Genomic DNA, 26,496 nt, shown 5'->3' with positions numbered 1-26,496 from the left:
AAACAAGTTTCTATCAAAACTTTGCTCAAGGCTTTTTTTTTTCCACAATTAGACGTGTCAAGGAACTGACAAGTTTTAACTTTGTTTGCTGCACTTCACAGGAAATTAAAAATTGTATCTGAAACCACAGAAGACCGAAAAAAAGCAGCACAACTACTGCTTGGCACGTACGGTTTTTAATCATAATTCATACTGAAAAGTTAATTGTGAATTACTAATTAACTGCTGCCTATTTTAGTTTATAGTTTAGTTTATGACTAAAACCCTCAACCTTCAGATATAAATCAGCATAATTTAATTTAGTATAATTTGTTTAAGCCTTAGGTGCCAAATGAGTGAGCTTTGCTACTGTATATCAGACAAAACTAGTACTGAAAACCTGAAGTAATTGACAAATTAACTTAAACTTTTATAAATAACAACTTACTAGGTTTGTTTGGCACTGACTCTTTAACTCTTTGATTCTGGAAATGTCATTGCAGCCTCGTCTGCATATAGAGATCAATGGAAAGGTATTAATGCTCACTGGCAAGAAATTAAGACACAAAATGACTCATGGAGAGATATTGCAGGTCTTTTCTTCCTGCAGTGGTCAGACTATATATATATATGTGTGTGTGTGTGTGTGTGTGTGTGTGTGTGTGTGTGTGTGTGTGTGTGTGTGTGTGTGTGTGTGTGTGTGCGTGTGTGTGTGCGTGTGTGTGTGCGTGTGTGTGTGTGTGTTGTAAGATGTTCTTATCTTTTACCTCTTTAATTTCAATTTCAATTTTAATTTCTAATAACTTTTTAATAATTTATATTTTATAGGCTCTTGTTTGCTTTATATTTTTTTGCACTGTCTACTTTGCTACTGTGACACTTGAATTTCCCTGTTGTAGGACGAGTAAAGGACTATTTCTATCTTATCTTATAATATTATTATTATTATTCAGCTACATCTCTGCATTAAATAATGTTCAATAGCACATGCCAATACTTTAAACAGTTAGAAAATGGTAGTTGTATTTATAGTACAAAGCAGCATGAGAAAACTTTGGGCATTAGAGGATCTAAATGACAGCAGCTTTGGCCTTTACCTCCTTAAGACATGACCATACCAGAAAAGAGGATTAAGACAATTCATTTACATATTCTGCTTAATGAAATTCTTTAAAGTGCTGTGATCGTTTTCGATCAGCAGTTTTCTCCTTGTTGAAGAATGATGCACCGCTTCTCCCTCTTCTTCTTCTTCAATACAACATGCTGTGGTGAGAGGCACCTTACACTATACCTACTGTATACACAAAAGATGCCGATTGTAATTCAGTAAACAGATATGTAACTTACTCTGAACTTTTCTTGCTTCATCCTAAGACTGCATACTCTTAATGAACAACTGAAACCCATCATTTATGTGCAGTCATATCATGCACACTAATTGCAAAGTGGGACGTATTGGCCACATGTCTGTGTTTCCATGCGTGTACCCCCCTCCTCCCTCCTCCTCCTTTTTTCTTCTTCTCTGATGTGTTTTTCATGTTAACACTTTGCAGTGCCTTAGGTACATCGTGCGGCTTCCCGCCATACACAGCCCCACCAAGCCCATTTAGAATGTTTTTATGGGATAACATCGTTTTTATTTTTCAATTAAATTTTTATACCTTTGTGTTTTTTCCCCCTTTCTTCTTTTAAAGGTTGCTATTTTTCCTCTTACAATTTTCTTATGGGCTGTTTTTCTTCTTTTTGTTCTCTTTGTCTTGGAGAAGTACTAGATGCTGGCTCAGTTTTGGTCTCAAACTGACACCTCAGTTTAACTACAAAAAGAAGATGAGAATCCAATGATTGATGTATTTGTAGTATTCTTTTAATGTTGCTGTTTTGCTGACACCAGAGTTATTGCTTTGACACACCATCCAAGTATTTGATAACTTTGTAGTTAATAAGACTCATAAAAAATGCTAGTTTTATTGTAAAAAAAAATACTTTAAATCATTAAACATTATATATGCTGTCATTTAATCAAACTCACAGAGGGTAAATTCAAAAGAATCACCCCGACAGTCTAACACTTAAAGGCTGCTTTCACATTGAAGGGGAGTACAATCTTTTTAACACTGTATGACATCTTTTTAAACACATAATCACTTCTCAGCTTGCACATCAACAGTCAGCATGAAAAATCTTAACACATTCAAAGTAATCACACATTCAAATTCATCAATAATCTTACACTTACTTCACAACAAACGAGAACTGCTTAGTGGTCCACAAACTGTCTTAACTTCTTGTCTGGATTTTACTTTTAACTTTATTTTTTGGTTTTGGTTTATTTACTTTTCTTTTCTTTTGATAGAGCTGCAATTTATGTTTAAGATTACCCTTTCTACCCCTGGCTGTATTATTGGTTTTGTTTTTTTCAGTGTAAAATTATGTGTAATAATGTCCCAAATATGTTACTTTTTCATTAACCTTCTGTGGATTACAATGTTTCAATATTTGTTATTTGTCGACTGCCAAATTAACAAAACAGTTTTGCACAGGTAGAGTTATTTTCCTAAACCATAACTATGATCAATTCACAAATATTTATATAAAAGTATTGATTAAATTCATAGTGATTATGATCTTGATCTTCGATATAAGATATCTTTATTATCATTGTTACGGTGTAACAGTGAAATGTGTAAGGAGCAGTTCTCCAGATGCCTAAAAATGAAATAGTCTAAAGTAAAGTATTTAACTATAAGAAAATAAACAATAGATTATATATAGATAAAATTATAACTCTAAACATATACACAACTAAACTGTATAAAATGTACTACAGGATAAATCATAAAGCTATATAGAAATAGAAAAAAAGAATGACTTCGACAGGACTTGATCTTCTGTATTTTCTAGATCAAACTACTGACAAAACTAATCGCTCTATATATCAACTCTTAGCTGTGTTTGTTTACATCCGAAGAGCAGAGCATAATGGCATCATAGCAGTAGCTCGTGGTGGGTGGTTGTGTTACAGCTGAGACACAACAGTTCACCAGTACTTTGAACCTACAACAATAAATATTTTAATAACTTGTTTAACCAACAAATAATTCTGGTGCGAACTATCAAGGGTGACGACTTAAATCCTTTAGTTGACCTAACACATACATCCCTACCAAAACCTGCATATGCTGTATCTGAGCTGCAGCGCCAGCACCTGCCACTAGCTAAAACTGTAATTCTTGTTAATGGCTACTGCCATGATGCTCTAATGTTCTACTACCAAATGTGAACGAGCACAGATGACATTCAGCTTGTCTGAATTTAAATTTCAGTTCTATCAATGAGGAAAATTGTCGCTTCAGAGCATCTGTTGTTTGGCCCTTTGTCTTCATTTCTGAATGACCAACAAGAATTCCCGTGCACTGTAAATCAATGTATGACAAACAATGAAAAGAATATCGATTTTTACCTGTAGATTGTAAAATTATGTTTCAAAGCTGAAACAGCCAACCAAGATTAAACATTCCAGGCTAATTTATCTTCCTTTTAACCAAAATATCCATATCTTTACTGTGTTAGAATATGGTTATGCTAGTGGAGATGGGAGGCTAAGCTTGAGCAATGCCATACACTAGTTTCATCTTAGATCTCCAGATCACAGCACTATCAGAAAAATAATGTAGTTGTTTTTCCTAACAAAAATAGAGATATTGAGTCCTTCCTGCAGGAGCAACAGCTGTTCTTTTTTTATCAAATAGAATGACTCCCATCATGATTGACCAGATAAAAACACTTAAAGAGACAAACTCTATTACAGAAAATATAGCAAATAATTCAACACAGAACAGTCCATCAAAATAGACTGTGAGCAGTTTTGTACAGGTCAGAAACACCACAGACTAACAACAGAGTTGGAGAGCAAATTAAAAGCACATGATGCACAAACACACTTCACCAATTGTCCCCTTGCCAAACAAACTCTAAAAGCATCAACCAATCAATCAAAGGTGACTGTACCAATCAAACAAGGTTCTGAAAAACAAAAGAGGGCAGGAAAAAAATCAACCTCTCTCATCTCTTTCCCTTTCATCACCTCGCACCAATCTGAATCTCGATTTGAATGCTTCGACTGATGAGGAGAACCAAAAGCTTTGAAGCATCAGTCAGTCCAGGCTCTTATGACACCCAGCCAAAGTAATGCCATATCACATTTGACACCCCAAAGCCAGAGAAATTGATCTGCCTGTATGGCCATTGATCGGGTCGGGGTTTGAACACACGCTCGGGCCGAGCATGGAGGGAAGGGTCAGGAGCAAGATGTGTGCCCAGCTCAGGTCTTTTGTTATGGGAATCGATGATCTCCCACCATGAGGGAGATTAGCCTAGTCAGGTCAGGCAGAGCACAGCATGAGCTCACATTATCTTATGTGTTTGTATATGAGGCTTTCCCCAATATATTAATCTTTGTCTATTAGTGAAAATAAGATAGAATGAGGTAAATAACATAAAAAGACATGATTACAAAGAATGGGTAATGCTTGAAAACTACTTGTATGATGTGTTGTGATCAAATCTAAAGGCAAGAGAGTTTTCAGTTTTTTAAAGCTCAAGACATCAGCAGAGAAGGCTAAAAAAATTCAACTTTTGAAGAAGGCGTTACACATTGGATCTTCCGGCAAGCAGTTTTACGGGATTGTACTAGTGCCTTGAGAACTGAAATATAAGTATGCAAGTTTGTGTGGATGTTTGTGAGACCACTTCGAAGAGCGAGACTTTTAATAGACGTATTTCTGTGATCCACTGTACCACAACCAGGATCAAATCTGCATTGGTCCTCCTGTATCCGAAATTCGACAATCGGCCAGGGCATCCTTTCCAGCACCTTAGAGGAAGCCTTTCAGAGGAGGCTGAGTAGTGTGCTACCCCGGAAATTGGAGCACACTATCCGGCATGCCACTCCAAAGGCACTGTCCCAGATCTATCGGTGACATTGAAGAGGCATGCCAGCCACGACAACCCAACAATGTCGAGAGACTCCAGCATCCCAGTGCAAATCTCATCTACACCTAGCGCCTTGCCACTGAGGAGCTTTTTGACTACCTCAGCGACCTCTGCAAAAGATATAGAGATATGGGTCTGCCTCCTCCTCAGGGGACGTGTCAGCCAGATTTAGGAGTTCCTCAAAGTGTTCCTTCCACCACACAATGACAAGTACCAATGGCCTTCAGGCCACAACCTAGCCACTTGCCCCTGGCAGCCACTTTCCGCAGTGGAGGCTTTGAACATGGCCATTCCGATCCCATGTCCCAATCTCCCGCTTGAAGCGTGAGAAATCCCTTTGGAGGTGGGAGTTGAAGACATCATGAACAGGGGCCTCCACCAGATGTTCCCAGTTCACCAACACTACACATTTGGGTTGGCTGTCTGACCTGACAAAGTTTGCATTTATAACTTTCTCACGTCTTTATCTAGATGTTGCTATTTCAGTAATCTTAAGACCTGTAAATTGTAACGTGAAAATTTGTTTCATTTTTGGGCTAATACCACTGAAGTAAGGCGCTGAGAAACAGATGAACGGGTGCTCGCTCTGGGAAATATTCCATGCAGCGTTTACATCTTCAACCGCTACAAGGAAAAGGAAGACTTGGCTTGGAGTTGAACACTATACCTGCTACACCAGGGTTACTTAAAAGTAGGCATCAGTTTCCATATACCCACATATCACATAGTGCCGTCAGACGATGAGTGATCATTGCTGGCGGGTCCAGAGACTGAAAACAACATAACAGTAACAACTGGTCAATTCAATATGGCAAAATATTATGCTGCATCATGGTGGTTATCTCAAAAGCTGTTTGAAATCAAATTTAAGCACAGCATCTGGTAGCATAAGTCAAGCCAGAAAGTACCATGCAGTGATAAGAGGATGAATTCTGCCTGAGAGTACGTCTAAAGCTCATTTATCAACAGGCTACATTGACAAAGACTTAAAAATCTTACAGAGTAAGCACAGGGAAGTAAAAGAAGAAAAGCAAGGAAACACAAAACTTTATATGACAAACAGAAGTAAAAGTCTTAGCAGGAGCAAAGAGAACAAAATGCAGAAGACCAGTGGAGAGCAGAGAGCAAAGGAGGTGAGGGCTGAGAGCTTTGGCAGGGCCAACACAGGCCTCAAACAGACCAGTGCTAAAGGGCCCAGGACAAGTGTTGCCATGTCCCCCTGAAACCACTGAGGCCGCTGGGTAATGAATAAACAAACAGCCCCTCCAACCATCTAGCCTCTTCCTCTTCCTGCTCTCCATGTTTGGCAGCCAACACACACACACACACACACACATAACACACACACACGCTTATGCATACACATACAGAAGCTGGCACATGCACATAAACAATGCACACAAATGCATACATGCATGATTGCCATCGGCCTGACAGCCCAAACACAGACTCACAATCATGCCGTTTTTGTGCAGCAGAGGCTGTGTGTGTGTGTGTGTGTGTGTGTGTGTGTGTGTGTGTGTGTGTGTGTGTGTGTGTGTGTGAGTGTGTGTGTGTGTGAGTGTGTGTGTGTGTGTGTGTGTGTGTGTGTCAGTGGTGTTCTTTACATCTAGCTGTCAGTGTGCCAGAATATATTCCCTGCTTTGCCTACCTCATACTATTCATCTGCATGCGTTTTATTTGCCTATCCATATTTATCCAAGCCTGTGTGGAAAGATTTGGCTGGCCAAGCCAAATCCGGACAGCCTCCGTACATTCCCACTCTTGTGCCATGTATAACCCAACTGAGAAATCACCCACACGCCAACTTAGAGGCATGCGGCAACGCCATGTCAGAGCTTAAGAAAACAGGAGACAAGAAGCTGTGAGACACACAGAAATGGTGCCTTGGCTCTACATCTCCCAGCCTGACAGTCAGAGAAAATGTTTTCAATTATTTAACCGGCAGATTGAGAAGCCAAAGACGCGGCAAAGGCCTTTTAACGTGTAACTTGTTGTGACAACGTTAAACGGCCCTCACCAATGCCTGATGAAAAATGGATATTCTGTTTTTGAGAGGATTAATTTGTCATTACGGAGTTGTTCCAAGGCTGAGATGTGCTCCTGTTAATTAGCAAAAGGCGAGTGAGAAGAAGTAGGGTTGAGTGGGCAAGGGACAGAGGCGACAAACATCTAATTATGATATGATGAACCAGGAAACAAGGAGGAACATGAGTTAGGTTTAAGTAGGTATTTAAAGAGTAGGTGTGGAATGTTTTACTTTTTAAAAGTCTCTCTTAAAACAAAAGTCAGGTGTAAATTTAACTGCTGTTACATGTTTGTCTAGGGATGATGTTTGTTCTTCTGCTCAGATGCCTCAAAAATGCCATTAATACCTGCAAAGATTTCCAACAAAACCAGGTGGAATAAATTAATTTAGATAGGTTGGGGACTCTTAAAGGCAGGAGGAGAGCTCTCTCAGTTTTTTTAAGCTTTTGAAGTATTATTAATGTAACACTAAAAGTAGCAGGTCTTCAACCATCCTGGTCAATTAATGTATCAATGTTTGTACTATCTATGGGTAAGAATTAAATGGGTCTTAATCTAAATTTTCTCCTCAAAGTTCACAGAAATGTCTAACAAATATAACTTTAGGGCAGGGGTTCCCAGAGTGTGAGTCGGTCCCCCCTGTGGGGTTGCGAGAAACAAATGGGGGGTCGTGAGATGTCTTCCAGAATATTTAGTTTTTTAACTTCTCTAAAAACAATACATTTTACCCAGTACAGTAAAAAATATCGACAAAAATAGTAGCTAAACTTGAAATAAAACCTTGAAAATAGAAAATGTAATGAGTTTTCACATTAAATCACTGAGAGGGATAGTGGGGGTCGCGAGTCTTTGGCACCTATATTTTGGGGGTCGCAGGGTGAAAAGTTTGGGAACCCTTGTTTTAGGTGACTGACAAAAAAAAACATACCATGCAAATAACTCTATTTAGCGCCATACAGTGCTTTATTATGAAGGAAAAACAAACATTTCAGCGAAAAGCAGGGGATAAAAAACAGGCTGGAGCAACACAGACTTTTACTGTCCAGCAATAAAAGACACTGACTTGAACCACTAATACCAAAAGTTAATTTCTTTCCCAGCATACACACACGCATGAACATAAACCATCAGCTTCCAGGCTTACCACACATGCACACTTATTGCTTTCCATCAGACACAAGATTACATGGCAACCTTGACCTGTCTGCCCGTCATAAATTGCCACACAGCGTCCTCGTTCTGGTGTGTCATCAGCTCACTCCCACAACCGCCATTATGCTACATCAGTGGTGTGGTGAGTATGTGTTACACCATCGTTTGCTACATGAAGGATCTCGAGTTGAATTGCAGCCAGGTTCAAATACTGTACTGAGTGACTTGAAGTGATGCCTGATATCTAAAATGTAATTCAACAGATATCCTAATACACAATCTAAACTAACTACAGACAACTCGTCCCTCTTGGAGGTTAAGTCGTAACTTTGAATAAATCCCAGCCATGTTATCCGTTTTTGTAACTGATACCAGTTCCAAATTCTGCTGTATGCTTTTTGACTGTGAAAATTAACAATGGAAATTAAAACCTGTTTCCCTAAACCAGTACTGTACTGGGATAGTTAGAAAGATTGAGAACCGCCGTTTCCAGGTAATGAAAGAATGGAGCGTGTAGAAATAAGAGTGCAATGGGAGCCTCACTTTATGATTAAGCCCGATAAAAGTGGTGCATCTCTACAACAATAAATTGTAGCCCCAAGCAGGTTTAATTGAACTTCACAATTAAAGTGATTCAGATGCTAATCATGAGACTTGAGCAGAAGCTGCACTCACTCATTCTCTAACATAAAAAGGGCTTGCAGGTACAGTAACAAACCTTATGAGTATACTCGCACTCAACTGCAAAGCTTGATGCAAAAGACAAAACAATTAATGTGAAATATACACCTCCATGCTTCATAGATGCTCTTTGATGGGTTTATTCATCAATTGTTTGACCTCGACCGGCCTTCATTAGTTTAACAGATAACGTTCAACATGCAACGATCACTTTTCATCAATGCTAGACTGACTGTCATTGTAATTAGATGTCAGGGAAAATAAAGTGGATGGTCAAATTTTCAACAGAGTGGCATAGGTCATGAATTTTATGTTGGATTCGTCTTAACCTTGAGGGATTACAGTAGAGTAGCAAGTAGATGTGTCACTACACTTGATAGGGATGCAAATGAGTCTCTGACTGTTTATGAGGATGCACAGCGACATAGAAAAGCATGTGTGCGTGTGCATGTGTGTGATATCACCGTGTGTTCTCTCTACTCTCCATGCTGCTCGGCTCCCACAGTGCCCCTGGGACCCATCTGCCTCCCTGTTATTAATTCATCAGGCTTAACCATGCAGCGCTTTATGACTCTGTTTGGACTGACGAACTATCACACACCCCTACCCCTCTCTCTCCTCCTCTCTGACTCTCTCTCTCTCTCTTAGGATCATGGTATCGAAAAACAATATCTGTCACTGGTTGCTGAGCCTACACCTGCACTTTGATATACCTGTTGTAATGTCTGATATATGTTTTGCTTCTTGGCCTCTATAAGCAGCTTTTGTCTGTACAGAGAGTCAATAGTGTGTATTAGTGTAGATTGCACTTTGGTTATTGTAGTTCTCAGATAGCCAATTTTCCAGCTTATAATTGTGTCCAAATGCATCTTAAAGCCACCTGATGCTCTCAAAAACACTAACTAAAAACCTACCCCCCAAAAAACCCATACTCTTGTACTGTAGACCTGTCTTGTGGCAAAAATGTACTTTCCAAGAGGGCTATGCAACTTCATTTTGCAGCTTTGAACTCCAAGATTTCACACAACTTTGTCTCTGAAGCTAATTCCCATCAGGGAAACTATTTTGTCCACGAAAACATGGCTGATTGTGACCATGTTCAAAATAAACCCCTTTACAAGAAGAAATCTAAAGTTTGCATTGAAAGATAATCTAAGAATCAATCAATGCCCTTCACGTGAATGCATCCTGATTGCCATGTCTAAACCTATTCCCATCAAAGACAGAGAGACGAGATCTGAGATTGCGGCACTTCAAAAGAGTTTATCTAGCCAGTATTATGTGGCTGTAAATAGCTGCAGCGAAGATATGAGACACACTCACTGAGCACTGAGGAATTGAGAAAGTACAAGTTCGGAGGGAGGAAGTGAGGACAGGAACAAAAAAAAAAAAGGAGTCTTTTACTAAAACTCAAAACCGGGCAATGCATTCCTCAAAAGTTGCAAAAATAAAAAATAATGACATAATTCTTTAAAAGATCAGCACACTTTCATCCATTTTTTTCTGTCACAGGAGTTTTGCATTTTTGTGCCTACCTAGGCTTAACTTCCACTTACTCTGAGTATGACATTTTCAAAAAACAGCTGGCCATATCACAATCTAATCCTATCCTTTACCTTCTTCCCCATGCTCAACTAACTTGATTTGACTGAACTTTATTCTGCCCATTGCAAACAACTGTTATCACTTGTTTTACTTTGCAGAACTAATGTAACTCACAGATTTAATATTATTCAGTATTGACCAATTTCTGCTGTCATCAAGCATACAAAGGAGAAATGTAAGCTTGAAAAATAAAAGCGACTTCTCACTTTGTCCCTCAGAGACCAACACTTCAGTTGAGGACATCCAGGGGGGAGTTCTTACGGCTCACCAGTAGCTTACTACTGGGGTTGTACTGCCCCCCAGTGGACACAATGTGAACCCTATCTTCTGCATAATCAGCATCAGAGCATCATAGTTAAGAGCACATTCATTCTCATGTAAAAAGTTGAAGGATCAGTACAGGGAGGCCTCTTTCTAAAGCAACTTGGAGGTGGGAAACTATTTGAGACCATGTGACCACTTAGCCTGAAACATAATTTTACTGTGAGGTCACAGAAAACTGTGTTCCATCCTACCAATGTATGAGTTAGACTAAATTCTATTCATCAGTTGAAAAATTTGATGAAAAACCTGGGATTATATTTCTCCTATTTCTTTTATTTGCATGTAAAAGTTCAACAACTAATAGAAACACACTCATGTCAGAGTGGCAACAAAATTGGTGACACGGTGTATCCCTAGTGCATGGACCCTACACATGTTCCCCTTAAAAACGACACATTTTTCAAAACTCTAATGATGAGACATCTTAAAAGCTTTTATTATGATAGCTTGATTGTGATGTTTTTAAAGTCTTTGCTCGAAGGGGACTTAAATATCCAGTCCTACCTATCCTTATATCATTTCCATTAACATATTGAATGATAAGGTTATGTACTGAAATGTCTACCTCCCTCACAGTCACCCCTATCATCTTTTTAATGTCTTTCATAAATAAGAACCATAAATGAGTGGGGATGGAAAGACAGTCAATGAAAGTTTAAGGGTATCTGTGCAGCCTTGATTATTCATTGTATCAATGAAGCCATGAAGCCATGAATACGGCCATAAAGAAAGAACAGTCTGTTTACTTTTCTGATAACTACATCACTGGATAACTCATCAGTTTTCAGCCATGGCTAATGTTTGTTTTCCCACAGATATGATTGGTTTGCCAGAAAAAGAATAGAAGAAATAGCCTAAAAACCCAAATATTTTTCCATATCTTATATTTTTCCACTACACTTATCCTAAGTGGAACCTAGATAAGTCTGATTTGTACTTTTTTGTTCTTAGCAGACTGAAGTGCATCAGAAAACTTAAAAAAAAAAAGTTAAAAAATAAACTTATTTCTGCAAACCACTTGAACGCACTCACACAAACACCTCACGATATTCTAAATCACTCTCTTACCCATGTGTTGACAACACTCTTGTTTGACTCTCAGAGCTGTGACACATCTCTCGCTGTGGAGCCTCTATGGAACAAAACGATTGACAACGTTTGAAAATGGCCCAGACAGCGTGATCACAGATCTGACAGTTTGCCATTTGATATTTCAAGGGAAAAAAAGAGCGAAGGGAAAGCTAAAGAGACTGAAAGTCATCTGGAAAAATGGAGATAAGGAGTGAGAATAAATGATGGAGAAGAAAGAAAATAGACGTTTTAAGTGGAGGTGAAAAAGCTTCAGAGGAGCAGAGGAGGAACACAAGAATATGAATACAATCATTAACTGGTTATAATACAAGCATACAACAAAAGCCAAGAGAGAAACATGAGAGATTCATTCTCACCAACACAGCTGGACCTCGAGATGGTGAGGTAGGAAAGAAGAGGACAAATGAGGGTATGTGGAGAAGAAACCTCATTAGGAGGCACACTGACAACAAAGTACAATGAAGAGCCACTCCCTGCTATGTAAAAGTAAATCTGGATGTGTTTTCTATGAACACAAACTAACTGCTGTCTCATTTATCGTCATTTGCTTCTCTCTGCCAGAATAATTATCAAATTAAAGATGCTTTGCTTATTGGGTGCCTGTGACTCAGAGCTTAAAAGGCACACAACATATAAAGACGATACAGTCCTTGTAGCAAATGTTGCATGTTTGACTCTCAGTCTTAACCCTTTGCTGCACATCTTCCCCCACTCTCTGCTTCCAACATTTATTGTCCCTCTGCCGTTGTTTTATGGAATAATGGCAAAAAATACCCTGAAAAACAACTTTTTTTAAAAAAAAAGTTTGGTTGTAATAGCTCAGAAGAAAGGGTAAATTGGGGAAAATCCAGAATTCCTGGGGTTAAGTGTCATTTAACCCTGCTGTTATGTTCGTTTCTCAGAAACAGCAATAATGTTCCTGGGTCAATTTGACCCGAGGCATATTTCATTATCCAAAAGTGTCAGATACTAAAAAATCCCAATAAATTGTTTTTAATCTCATCATTAACTCCATTATTAACCATAAATCCATATTTAGTACAATGGTGTTCTTTAATTCTCACAGACCATGGTTCAATGAGGATAACTCACTAGTTTTCATGAAAATTCATGTTACAACTTTTTTTAATGTACATTGGATTATATTGCCTAAAATGGAAGGAACCTTTGAATGCCCCCACTTTGAGTGCTGGGTCAAATTGACCCACGAACAGTATCTATGTAATATAAACATCTAGGGGGGGTTGCAAATATGTGAAATTAACCATCTTAATTATATATGTTGATTTAAGCTATTAAGCCAATCAGAAAAGGTTTCATACCGAAAAAAATATTTTAACAATTTCTTTTAGATTTTTTAACTTTAAAAAGGGTCAATTTGACCCACAACATAACGGGAGGGTTAAAAAAAACATCTAATTTACATCTCTGCGAAGGGAAAATCTAAATAGTAAAAAACTTGTAAAATAAAAAACAACAACTATTAAGATCTCTAAAGCTCCATTCACACATGCACTAAACTCCTGAAAATGTCCCACTTTATCTAGGTGGGATACTCATGTGTGAGTATCAACCAACCAACCAATCAAATGTGAGTTGATGTGTAAACCCAGCAGGTAAAAGTTAAGAGAATTAACCAAGTGGGTGGAATGATGACATCACTCATGTTGAGCTGAGTGTTTATGCCTTATACTCATTATTGCTCACCTCAGTTGTCCTAATTATGTTTTCTATTGTTGTGTTGTGTTGTGTTAATATCAAGATGTAACATAGTCCTCAGAACCTCATGTGTAATCTAATAGAACCACATTAACCTTAAGAGCCATGAAGCAGATTGACTTTGTTGCTGTATCATTGAGGCAGATTTATAAGGAAGCCCTCTGAAACAAAGAGAAAGAAAAGTGGTTTGAAGAAGAAGTGTTGAGACATTTCCTTTTTCCAAAAAAACAAAAGTCTTTTAGCTCCTTGGTTAAACTGCAGCTATCTCTCATTTTCCTGCCCCAAGCAACCTCACTGAGTGCCTTTTCCTCCAGGGAGCATTCTCTTGGCAAACAGCACTGTTTATTTTACTAAAGCAGGCCCTCACTTCAGCTGGTTTGTCTAATTAAAATGTTGCAAAAGCATCGAGGAGTAGGTATTTTATTTAACAGCTAATTGTACTGACACCAGGGACTTGGGTATTTTATGCACACTTTCCGGGATCTTGGGGAAAGATCACAGTTGTATACACACACACACACAGACACACAGACACACACACACACACACAGGAGATCAGTTTCTTGCTCATTGGCGGGATGAATTTTAAACAGTCAGGAGTATCGAGTTAATCAGTGAGAATTCAGCGGGGGAATATCAGGTTGCCTTTTAACAGGGGAGGATGCATGTATGATTAACGTGCCGCTCCCCATTGGACTGATCCGAATAATTGTCTTGTTTACCAACAGGTGTTTTTAATCTAGACGCAGGAATTAACAGTCCTTGTTTGTAAGGGCACTCAGGGGTTGTCATGTTTGAGATGTAATGACTTGCCATTTTTCTTGTCAACAGTGCATGTCATCTTAATTGATTGTTTCACATCGACGGGTGAAGATAAGGCAAGGAATATATTACTACGCCTTGGTAGCTGCAACTCTAATGAACAATTTCCATTATTGGTGTTAAGTAAAGTTGTGTTCCCAGTACAGAAAAGCTTGATAGTTGAGTGTTTTCATCGCAGGGACCAGGGTTCAAATTAAGCGTTGGAGACATTGTTTTAAACCACAAAAAAACTTGTTCAGGGGTGGGGCTTGCTGTGTTTAACATTTACGATTGGTCAAGTATTTAGTACTTTTATTTTCAAGGAACATTTATAAAACTCTGCAGCTACAAACAACTACATTTTTTGGTTCATATTTCTGAGACTCATCAAAAACCAGCAGACTGATTTGCCTCATCGTCATGAACCTCATCTTCACAACTTAAGAAGTATTCCGTTTATCATTCATGAGCACTGGTGACTTAATTTGCTGCTTTTAACATTTTCATCCAACTCTAAAGCCATTCAAGTAATGCAGGCCAGTTCTTCAGTCCACATAATAAACATCTATAGCAGGGTTATCGTACTGAACTTCATAGTAAGGTGTTGCTGTTCGTGGTCAATCCCTATAGGTTCCTTTCAGACTATGTGATGCCAATGGGAAATAAACACATTTCATATTTTTCACTTTGTGTTTTTTTAATATTGTGTAATAATGGCCACCACACAAATATAGCACATCACTTGAGTGTGACAACTAAAAAGTATTTGGAGGATTGTTCTCCCCTGAAACACTCGGGTTGTGGTATTCATTGGCTTCAGTTGGTTTGGAAGGATATAGTGTGAATTTGGAGTTATTGAAGCAGTGAGGAAAGGGGAGGGTTTGAAGCAGAGCTTGTATTACCTTTTCACACTTCAGACAGAAGCTGACAGGTTGCTAAAGCAAAGGTATTTTAGCATCCAATTTCAACAGTTTTGAGGCACAAACGTGCGAAATTAGGGGTGAAAACGAAAATGGAGAGAGAAAAAAAAGACAAACTTGGAAACAGAGGGAGTTCTTTTTTGTCATTTATTTGGCCTGTAAGAGGAAAAAAAATAAATGACATACAAAATAGCTTAAATTCACTGAGTTTCTCCATACTATCATTTCTCACCCTTTGAAAAGGAAAAAAGATTTCAGAAAAGAGAGATGGTAATATTTAAGATATTTAGGATAACCTCAGAGACAACTTTTGGAAGTACATTTAACTGATGTAATATCAAATGAAACTTCTAACAAATTTGGAAACCTCGAGTGGCTATGAGCTTCATGACCTTTTATTTAGTTATGATCAGTAGTTGGGTTGAATTTCAACGTGTCATACAGTACTACATTTTTTGATGTATAACTGTTGCCATCCAAAACAAGGCCATAACATTGCCAATTCCCAAATCAAGGGAACATTAAATCAACGCTTTTGACTAACAGGAAAAAGTTCCTGTGGCAAGTTTCCATGGTGGTGGTTTAGGGTTAGCAAGTCCAATGCCACACCAACTGGGTCTCCAAAAAGGGTTAAAGAAGAGTAGTATGGAGAACATAGCTTAGCAGGATTGCTGAAACCATTTGATTTCAACCATTAAAACAAAAAATATATATATTTTTGGATGTGGCAAAAGCATTTAGGCTGAAATCATCGTCAAAGGTGATTTAAAATTAAAACACACAACTTGAATGACGCCTTGTGTTGATAACAGATATGTTTGATATACCTTTTTAAGATGATAGCATAGGTAAACGTGAACAGGATGCTGTGATTTGCTGTAGTTTTTAAACTTGGAATATTTGTGATGACAGGCACCAGAGAGTGGTATCTGATTAACAAGTTGAACCAATGAGGGTTATTGATCTAATATTTTAATTGCCAACCAAATCACTGATCAAGTGGTTCAATAAATGCATGAAGAAAAGGTTCATCTTTTCTGATTTCTGCTCTCTTATTAATATTAAAGTGAATATCTTTGGGTTGTGGACAGACAGAGACATTGAAGGCCGTCATCTTGGGCTTTGAAAGTATCAAAAGCAAAAAATGTTCATGTCCACCAATCTGTTATTTGTATTTTTATGCTTGTGAAAACAACCTCTGTTCTGCTTTTAAAGTCAAATAAATCAGGATATCTGTACTATATGGAAGCTAAAACTTTGGGCTACTCTTGAAAGCCCTCCTCCCCTCCAGTGAGCCCGGCAGGATCCCATCCTATTTAGAAAAGGGTTAGCCAGGATTAAAGGGTGTTTCTGTCGCTCTTATCTAGTGTTTGAGCACTTGATCACGGAGGCGTGCCCTAATCCGAACATCGATGCGGTTCCATCAACACGCTCTCCTGGAGCAACTCGCCAACAAAGGGGCTGTTGGAGCTTGTTTAGATGAGGCCACACACACCCCCATCCTCTCTCTTACACACACACACACGCACACACACACACGTAAAGACACACAGATCCCTTTTTTTGAGGAACACTGTTTCTGCTGTTGCTCGCTTTGATAGTTGATGCCAAACGTCTAATCTCATAAACTTCTGCTTGTTCTCTTCTGACGGACGCAAGACTTAAGATCTGTGACGCATGTGTGTGTGTGTGTGTGTGTGTGTGTGTGTGTGTGTGTGTGTGTGTGTGCGTGCAGGTCTGTGAGGGTTTGTTTGGAAATCTAAGTGGGAGATTTACTCAGGTTGGTTGATCACCAGTGGATTTGATTACAGCAGGCTGAGATGGTAATAAGCTGTTTATGTCAGATCTGTCATGAATAATTGCAAATGTTTGTGCCTTCTGATCAGGGTAACATGATAGACAACATGTGATGCAGCTCTCCATCAGTCTTGATAAGCAATCTGCAACCATATTATTTTTGTGAATTACTTTAAATACTCAACTTTGACAGTAAAGCCACATCTGTCATTCAGATCATACATATTTAACTTTGATATCACACTTTGCAAATACAGTGTGTTAATATCCTGATGTCAATTATGTTTTCATAATTGTAATGTACATTACACACACATCATTTAATCTAAATGTAACATATGAATCCAACACATTACAATTTTGATTGCAAATATCAATTATTTTCTTGTCTAGTACTGAATACATTTTCTTGATTATCCTTAACATCACCAGTGAAAATGATGAAACCGTTTAAAAATGATTACTTAGTCCAAACTTTTATTCCACAAGATGGAAAAACGGCTGGTGTCCCACTTCAAATGTAGGTCACAAAAGGGCACACACAATTGTCAAATAGTTTCAGTAAGAAAATACACAACACAGCAGATACAGATTCAACCAGGGGACACTCATTCTCACCAAACTGCCTTGCATTTCTATTTTGCAGCCATATCATCTGCCAAGATTAAGGACTTCTAACTTTTTCAGTTACACACAGTATAAAAGCAGTGTACATGTGCATGTCTGTGTGGGTGTTTCTGTGTGTGTGTGTGTGTGTGTGTGTGTGTGTGTGTGTGTGTGTGTGTGTGTGTGTGTGTGTGTGTGTGTGTGTGTGTGTGTGTGTGTGTGTGTGTGTGTGTGTGTGTGTGTGTTATTCGAATAAACGTCGAATAGATGCCAATGATTATCGAACAGTATTTTGGCTTGAAATGCCCATCCCTTTTTTATATCTACCATTTTAACATGACCACAGACACATTTCAACCATGTGACAGCTACAGTTGTAGCCCAAATGTGGGATGTTAAAGAATTAACCTTCGGGTCTCTACTGCTTGATTTAGAGCATTGGATCCCAACTTGCACCTGCTGAGCGTAAACTAAGTCGTTCGTACCTCTTATGTTGGACTAAGCTACGTCCGACTCTTTGACCAGAACACCGACCACATCAAGCCTGACTAAGAGTGGTTTTTGTTGCAGTTAGTCTTTTCATGCACAGTAGGAGACAAAGATTTGTGTTTGTTTTTTGCTTCTTTCCCTTCTTGTACTGGTGGATAATTTGGCATCATTTGACCAGAAGGTATAATTCATTAACAAAATCAGGGAGGAGAATCACACATTGCTTGAACTGGACACAATCCAATTTAATTTGCTGTTTTGTTTAGTGCAAGCAAACTTGGCAGAGGCAGAACACACACTTTAGTTTTAGTTGATGTGTCAAAGAGCCCTTGTGCCTTGAAACATTTCAACTTTTTTGAAAAGCTGCCATAAAGTACAACTTTTTACTGCACAACAATCTGAAAAAAAATATGGCGATGAACAACATTATCACCAAAAGAGGTAGCTGAGATCAATGAAACATAGTCTTGAGTTTTTGCATTGCTACATTATCCTGTCTAACCTGTAACTGAGCATATACAAACAAAATACCCCAAAACAAGGCAGAGATGGACAGACGCAGAATGGTAAAGCAAGAAAAAATAGACTCGGCTTCTCTTTAAGGGCCTGCAGGCTATTTGACAGGACTGTATATCATACTCTTGGATGAGTTGTAATTGCAAGTGACTGTTCAGTGTTTCTCAGAAGTGCTACATGTGTGTGTGTATATGTGTGTGTGTGTGTGTGTGTGTGTGTGTGTGTGGGGGGGGGGGGGGGGGGGGGGGGGGTGTTGTTTAAGTAAAAATAAATGCAGAAGTGTTGCCTTTGCGGTGGATTCTTTAGGAAATTGCTGTCGCACACACAGGGGCTGGAGCCGAGGCCTGGCGAAGGAGACAGTGTCTGGCTCCCAGAGCCATTACTACGCCTGCTGGAGCCATGGAGGCCAAGCTGTGTGTGAGGGTGAGGGTCTGTTTTGATAGTACTGCTGGCTTTGGGGGGGGGGGGGGGGGGGGCATGCTGGACAGGAGAAGAATACTCTGTGTGCTAGAGAAAATCATTAGAATTTACTCTTATGACAAAATAAAGACGGGGAATGTTTTGAATCCACCAAAATGAAGTCATCTTTATCACAACCTCAATGATTTGATCTGTGTCTCAACAACATACAAGCTCTTTTACAATTAGTCTTTGACCATAACCTCTGTTAATCCATTTCACAACATTACACAAATGCATCCCTTTTGCAGAATTCCACACACATCATCTTTCATTTTGTAGTGTGTTTGTGTCTTTATGTCAATTATGTACCAATGGTTAATATTAAATTCATGGATGTGTGTGTAGCACAGCCTACATGCTTTTGTTTTTGTGTATACATTTGAACACATCACCAACAAGGTACAGCTATAAATCTCTGCTGAACAAGCGGGAAGCTGGAGTCGCCACTCTGGAGCAAAATACAGACTAAACACTGATGACCCCAATGTTGACCTTGCACACACACACACGCACACACACGCACGCACGCACGCACGCACACACGCACACACACACACACAAACACACACAAACACACACACTGAAAAAGGCACCTATGAGCATTTTCTGACCTGCTGTGCAACTAGTTAGGATTCAGCAACATTTTCCTTGGTAAGGGATTGGCAGAAAGAGAAACAAGGCTACACATAATGTTTACTGTCAATATTAAACCATCACATGTTCAATAAAATATTACAAAATAGCTGAATTCAATGCACATCACGATTCCCAAGAGTCTAAGTTGATCTTAAACCAAAGCCAAAATACTTGGTCATGTAATTCACTTTGAAAATTACATTGATTAGTCCCGCCAGGAAGTTGCGATTTCGCGATCGCAACTATCAACACAAATTCAACCAATCAGCACGATTTTTTCACCGGCCTTGCAATTGTATACAATCACTGCAACTTTCCCGCAAATTTGACCAATTACCTTAATCTCAACCCCTATACGTCATCGGTTTTGTCATCAGTTTCACTTCCTTTGAACATAAACGTAAGTCCTCACTTGATCGGCACTTTTCCACAACAAAACACGCACTGAGAACGGGTGAAAATCTTCATTGATGATTTTTACCCCCGGTGTGCATTAGTGACAAAGACACAACTGGGGGACGTCTGTTTACTATTTGATGTTTGACGTTGTTGCAGCCATTACCGTAAAAAGCTCTGCGTGTACAGCTTGATTTAATCCAGTTTGATGATACATCAGACACATTTAGTAAGTTTTGATCAACTCCTTGTCATCAAAGATGCAGATTCATTTCAGAGTGCCGTGAACTGACTGTCAAGCGCCTGTCACTGCGAGGTGCATTCAGGGACGGTCGTAAATGTAAAATGTAAATGTTAATTTATCTATGAATCGAGGGAATCAAAATACAGTCACAGTGGCCACATAAAGTATGTTTTCTAAACACAACTGTAATTTAGAGTATTGACTTGCCCCTGAGATGTTATCGGGGGAAAAAGCAAAAAAAGAAATTGCAACTTTCACCGCAATTTTTTCAAAAAGCTGCCGCAAAATCAGGCTTTTTGGGCCGCAACAATTACCAAAAAATCCCGCGAAATTCTGGAGGGACTGATTGGTTTCAAATTAATTCCTTGATCCACTCATTGTTTACAAACTTGGTGTTTCCCAGTGGACAACAAATTGAACTGGTGAGCAACCTAAAGCCTTGTTAGTACTTCTGGATCAAACTACACCATGGGTCAGCATAGCCATGTGCCTACGTAGAAGCCTACACATGTAGCCTGATGTGCACCTCCTCCAAGTTGTAACCACGCATCAAACCAACGCAGACTGCAAGCCCTGTGATTGGTCCTCTGTGTAGCATTATATTCCAGAATCGCCACACATCACTTCTCCCGTGACGTCTCCTCTCTTAGCTTCTTTGCTATAACTGCAGTATGATAGAATGCTTTTCAACACTTATCAGTGATTATCTTCTGTATTATATTCTCATGATTATGATCTTCTTTCCTGTTTTAGTTTCTTATCATTTTACTAATTTCTGTTATTTTCTGCCCACCTGATCTGTGAAGCATTTTGGGTTGCATGCTTGTACGTATGAAAGGTTCTATAAAAATAAAGTTATGTTGAGTAAAAATACACGTGTAATACACGTATGGCCCTTTTCCACCGGCCCGTCTTAGCCCTACTCTACTCGACTTGACTCGACTCTACTCGGTTTGTGTCGCGTTTCCATGGGTGCGGTACCTCGTGCCGGATACCAGTTTTTCGTACCTGCTCTGCTCTGGTTCCAAACGAGCTGAGCTGATCGATACTAAAAGGTGACATCGACAGACTGCCGGCCACTAATTGGTCAGATAATGTCGTCACCGAAGAGTTATGAGTGCGACGCCCAACACAGGAATCAATTGTTTGTGATTGTTGTGTTTGTGTCATGTTCAAAATGACGTGAACGCAGTTTCGCGCAGCTGTGTTATTACGACCCCGCCCACCGTGAGTAGGTTCTCGGGCTGGTGGAAAAGGTACACAAACCGAGTTGAGTAGAGCTGAGTCGAGTCAAGTAGGGCTGGAACTGTGTAGTGGAAAAGGACCATTAAAGTTGCCACAGTTTCCAGTGCACAAACAAGCAGAGAATGCCCAAAACTGGGATATGACAAGTGTAGAAATCACACTGCCAACTTGCGTTTAGGAGTAGTATTGCAGAGCGACACAGACACTCCAGCGCAGAAGTATTGCTCATATGGTGTAGCTACTGTGTAGAGTTAACGTAGAATTCTAAACCAGGCTTAACAGGCTTCCAGCAACACCACATCAAGAAAGACCTCAGTTACGTCTTACATGCACTTAAGAACTGTTTTTTTAAGATTCATTTTGCAGCTTTCTTTAGCATCACCATGTTGTCTGTAATAAAGTAAAGGGGTAAAATCATTTTTTTCAAAAAGGATTAAATGTATCGCATTTTTTCATGTTACAGTGAAAACAATCCTCATCCATAGTATATTCATGGATATGAAACAAATGACAGATGATGTAGTACAGTGGTTTGTCAGAGTTGTGCTTCAGATGGGAGGCTTGGTTGAATTAAAAGCTAAACAACACTAAGGGAAAGGTTTAATAAAATGAAGGGCAGTGTATATCATTCATTTCTAATCTCTGACTCAAGGAACACAGTGAGCAACATAAGCATTTTATATGGTTGTTAGAAATGTAATCGTCAAGACAGTTGAAAGTAAATATCCATAAATACACCATGAAATCTGGTCTTCTATACCTCCAAACCCATGAAAGTTAATTACATTTATCATGGACAATAATGCTGAATTGACCATTTTCCTTACTGATTTGTGAGCAAATTATGTCTCTATCAATTGCTTTATGAAACCTGTGAAAATGTGAAAAATGTACCTTAAAATTTACTAGACAATAAAACTGATTTCTTCAGATTGCTCAGCTTGTTTTTCCAATTAAATGTGCTGAAAAATAAGTAATTCACTAGTGATAAACAAATCATCAAAACTGAGAAGCTGGTGCTTGGCAGTGTCTGGTATTTTGCTTCAAAGATGTTAATGTGACCAAATAGCAATTTCTGCACTGTTGAATGACATATGTTACACAGTTATCCACAACAGTTTGTGTGTATGTCTTTGAGCACATTGTGAACTTAGCTCATACAGTATAATACAATAATGATATGTAAAGACAAATATTTTTTAAGTGTAGATTTTTGTTGTCTGGGAGTAATGAAATGAGTAGTTTTGTGTGTCTCTGTCTCCCTCTGCTGGACAGACTTGTGGTGGTGATGCAGTTTGACCAGACTGGTAACCAACATCCCTGTGACTTTAATTTGCCCTTAAACCACACAAGAACTGTTAGGTTGACCTTTGACCTGATACCACACACTGGGGCAACCTCATTTATCACCTGGATGTGGAGTGTTGTGATAGGGGGTAAGGGGAGGAAGAGGGGCTTAGGGGTTATAAGCAGCCTTGAAGGGAACGGGGGCTTTTATGTACATGTACAAAAGTTACAGACAGAGAGACGCTGTCTGGTTTGATTCTGATTGGCCGGGGGGGCAGAGAGGTCAGGAGTCAAGCCTGATGAATGTTTGGTGATACTCATGAGAGGTCTCTATGATGGGGGAGCAAAGCACTGTGGTGTGTTTTGAATTAGAGACAAATTGACCCCCTTAAAACTTCTATGTATTTCATGTTGTGACTGGAGCACTTTCAACCCATAGAGGTTAGATAAGTAATGCTTTTCTCCACGCTTGATCTGAACTGACTTTTTGAGGCACAACATAAGAACAAATGTGAGTACTCTAATGTGTCTTTATTACTTTCGAGTAAAAGAATAAAACAAAATCACTCATGCAGAGCTAAACACAAAACTTTACTGTCAGTAGTTCTTCTAAGCAACCAGTTTTCTGTGCCTACAACAGCTCCTCAGTTTGAGTTGACAATGTCACACCACCAAATCAAGAGAAACATCACTCCTCAACAGATTCTGCATAATATTTCTGAATACTTCAGAATGTGTTATTGTGGCAGTGTCCCATCACATACAGAATGCAGTCAACATACTGACATTTGAGTACACAACAACCTGTCACACTCCTGTTACTGTGAAGTTTTCCAGGCTTTAATCATCACTGGGGCACTAAATTCTGGACTAAGCTTTTAGCACAAGGTACAGTGTGTAGTAATTGGTATAATTTAGCAGAACAGACTTGGAAGAAATGGAAAAAAAAATTCAAAAGTATCTTTAAATTAGTGTATGATCACCTGATTCAAATTAATGTAAACTCAGAGTGAGCCTTCCATTTACATGGTAGCAGGTCCCCTTCCTTGGAGGCTATCTTTAAATGGACAAATGAGTAACATATGTGTTTGTTTTTATTGAGTGGCCCTGCAAAATACACACCCATTGGATGAAGAAGAGAGTGGTTGTTGTTGTTCCCACAATAATTTGCAGTGATAGAAGTTTTTGATAGTTAATACTTGCCAAATTGAGAATCATACTAGCACAGACATGTGGATGTATATCACAAGGAGGACTGAAGGCTGGCAGTGCTAGCTCTGCTAATGTTAGCCACACTCAGCCAACCAATTTGACATGGTTGATAGCCAAATCTATGGTCCCATATTTAGCCGTGTTAAATAACTTGTGCTCAGTATGGCTATGAATAAATATGTTAACATGCGGATATGTTAAAATGTGTGTTTCAGTTTATTCAAATGAGGAAATCTTGTTGTCACAATGTAACTTGGTGTGAGGAGATGAAAAAAGTAGTACTGGTTGCTAGGAAATAGCTATAGAGGGTAAATAGAAATGTTGTTTTGTATACTTACAATTTCCTTGCCTGAGGTAAAACAGGATAAAGTGAGATAAGGTAAAATTCCCCCATAGTAAATTAGGGCATGCTAAATACCAAATTAGGGGGAAATGACTATTTTTACATCTCCTTTCATAAGATTAAGTAAAAAAAAATGTCTGTACTACAGTCAGAAACAAAAAGCTTACACATGAACAAAAGGCCTTATAAAGCAGACAGCTCTTACACATGTCATAAATGAGTGAGTGAGAGGAGGTTCAAGGCTATGCCAAGTAAGTATGTGTAAATGACATTAATAAATATACCTCTGGATTCCTTTATGCTTATTGTGACGCTGTTATGGTTCACTAATAGAACATTTTTGGATGGTATTACTATGCTCACCTACTATAACATGTCAAAATCTCAACAACCAAACCAAACCACACCAGACCCAAGTTACAACAATTAGTGCCAAGGGAAATTAATGATGCCACTTCAAATTATTGGAGAAACTAATTGTACATGAACTACACCCATACACAATTTGGTTCAGGAGAGATCACTGCTCAGCATCATACAGATCAGAAAAATATATATACAACATATTTTATACATATATTAAACTGTATCCCTCAAGAGAACAAAAAACAGCCAACATGATCACATCATATATTTCAAAGAAGCCTCTGCAATTAGGCTACATTAGTCAGCAATGCTCAAATACTACAGAGGGAAGAAAGACAGGTAACACCAACCATAGCCAACAATAAAACCATAAATCATATGCATTGCACTGAAACCATACTTTTGACTTTATCACCACGAGGAGCCAAGACAAAGTCAGCCTATCTTAAGGAAAATATACTGTAGCACCTTATAAGGTTGCAACTTTAATTCATTTTCATTATCTGTTAGTCAGTTGCGTCATACATCTGTTAGTCTTTGAGTGTATGAGACATACAAGAAAATGGTGAAAACCATCCAACCATGTTCTCAGAGCCTATAATGTAAACTTCATCAAGCTTGTATTGTCTAAATAAAACTGCGTAACACTCAAACTTCGGGTAAACAGTAAAGCCTTGCCTTCACAAGTCAGAAATTGTTTACCAACAAGTTGACTAACTCGAACTATACACTTTACTTATGAGCATCAAAATGTACAACCCTCTTACCTTTTGAACACTGTAGAACATCAAATGTAGACTTGAGCAAGTCCAGCTCCACTGTCGCTCATTTCCGGTTAGCTGGGGTAAACCATAGACTGTATAAATAATATAGAGATAAATAAGGGGTAAACTTAATTAGTGTTCAGCGTCTCCTTGCCTGGCCCACCATAGGCTGGCTACCTATCTTAGCTACCTATCTTAGCTACCTTACTTAGCCTACAGATAAATACATTTTAGCAAAGCTGGGTGTAAAGTTGTTGGGTTTGTTTGTTTTTTTAAATTAATTTTATCGTCTAAGAAACTGACTGGGGGTGAAACATGATTCAAAGTTGACTTTCCAAAACGCCGTCATGTCAATAAGCATGCGCAGCCTACACCGACCAATGCGACATCAACTCTTCATGTTTCATTGCTGACTACTGTTGCGCAAACTATTGCGCAGCGTGTCTACTGTTTAAAAGACGAGGGAGCGCGCATGCTCAAAACATTCCACGTTTAATCTAAACACAATAGTATGGAAAGCCGTTTGAGCATTTTGTACTTATCCTTGACATCAAGCGCCTGTTTCCTGCATTAGTTAAATTTTTTACAGCAGTTAGTTAGTTCACTAGTTACATTTTGAAACTCGAACTAGTTCCTAGTCAACAGCTAAACCCCCTAAATGTTGATTTATTGTACTTTATTTATTATTCTACTTTATTTATTTCTGTACTTATTCATTTATTTATTTTAATTATAGCATCTAGTTATCTTTTAATGGTTTAATATTGTAGTGTGTTATTTATCTTAGAAATGTATTTTATTTTGGTGATTTTAATTTCCGGTGTTGAGTTTTAACCAAGC

At 38.7% G+C, this 26,496-nt stretch overlaps 1 long non-coding RNA gene across 2 annotated transcripts in view; it reads right to left on the bottom strand.

Annotated features, from left to right (window-relative positions):
- Nucleotides 1–26,054, bottom strand: part of LOC117811914 — a 52,462-nt gene extending 26,408 nt beyond the window's left edge. The window contains exons 1-2 of one of the 2 annotated variants that reach the window (XR_004631084.1): nt 25,660–26,054; nt 11,830–11,893 (exon numbers count right to left, since the gene is read on the bottom strand). This is a non-coding gene — a long non-coding RNA (uncharacterized LOC117811914). The remainder of the gene's footprint in view (nt 1–11,829; nt 11,894–25,659) is intronic. The other variant, XR_004631083.1, reaches the window with a different exon arrangement.
- Between the last annotated feature and the right edge of the window lie 442 nt (nt 26,055–26,496).

The sequence above is a fragment of the Notolabrus celidotus genome, chromosome 4 (genome assembly GCF_009762535.1).
Source record: "Notolabrus celidotus isolate fNotCel1 chromosome 4, fNotCel1.pri, whole genome shotgun sequence".
NCBI classification, from domain to species: Eukaryota; Metazoa; Chordata; class Actinopteri; order Labriformes; family Labridae; genus Notolabrus; species Notolabrus celidotus.
The sequence above is the reverse complement of the archived record's forward strand: the minus strand, read 5'-3'. Positions and strand labels throughout refer to the sequence as shown.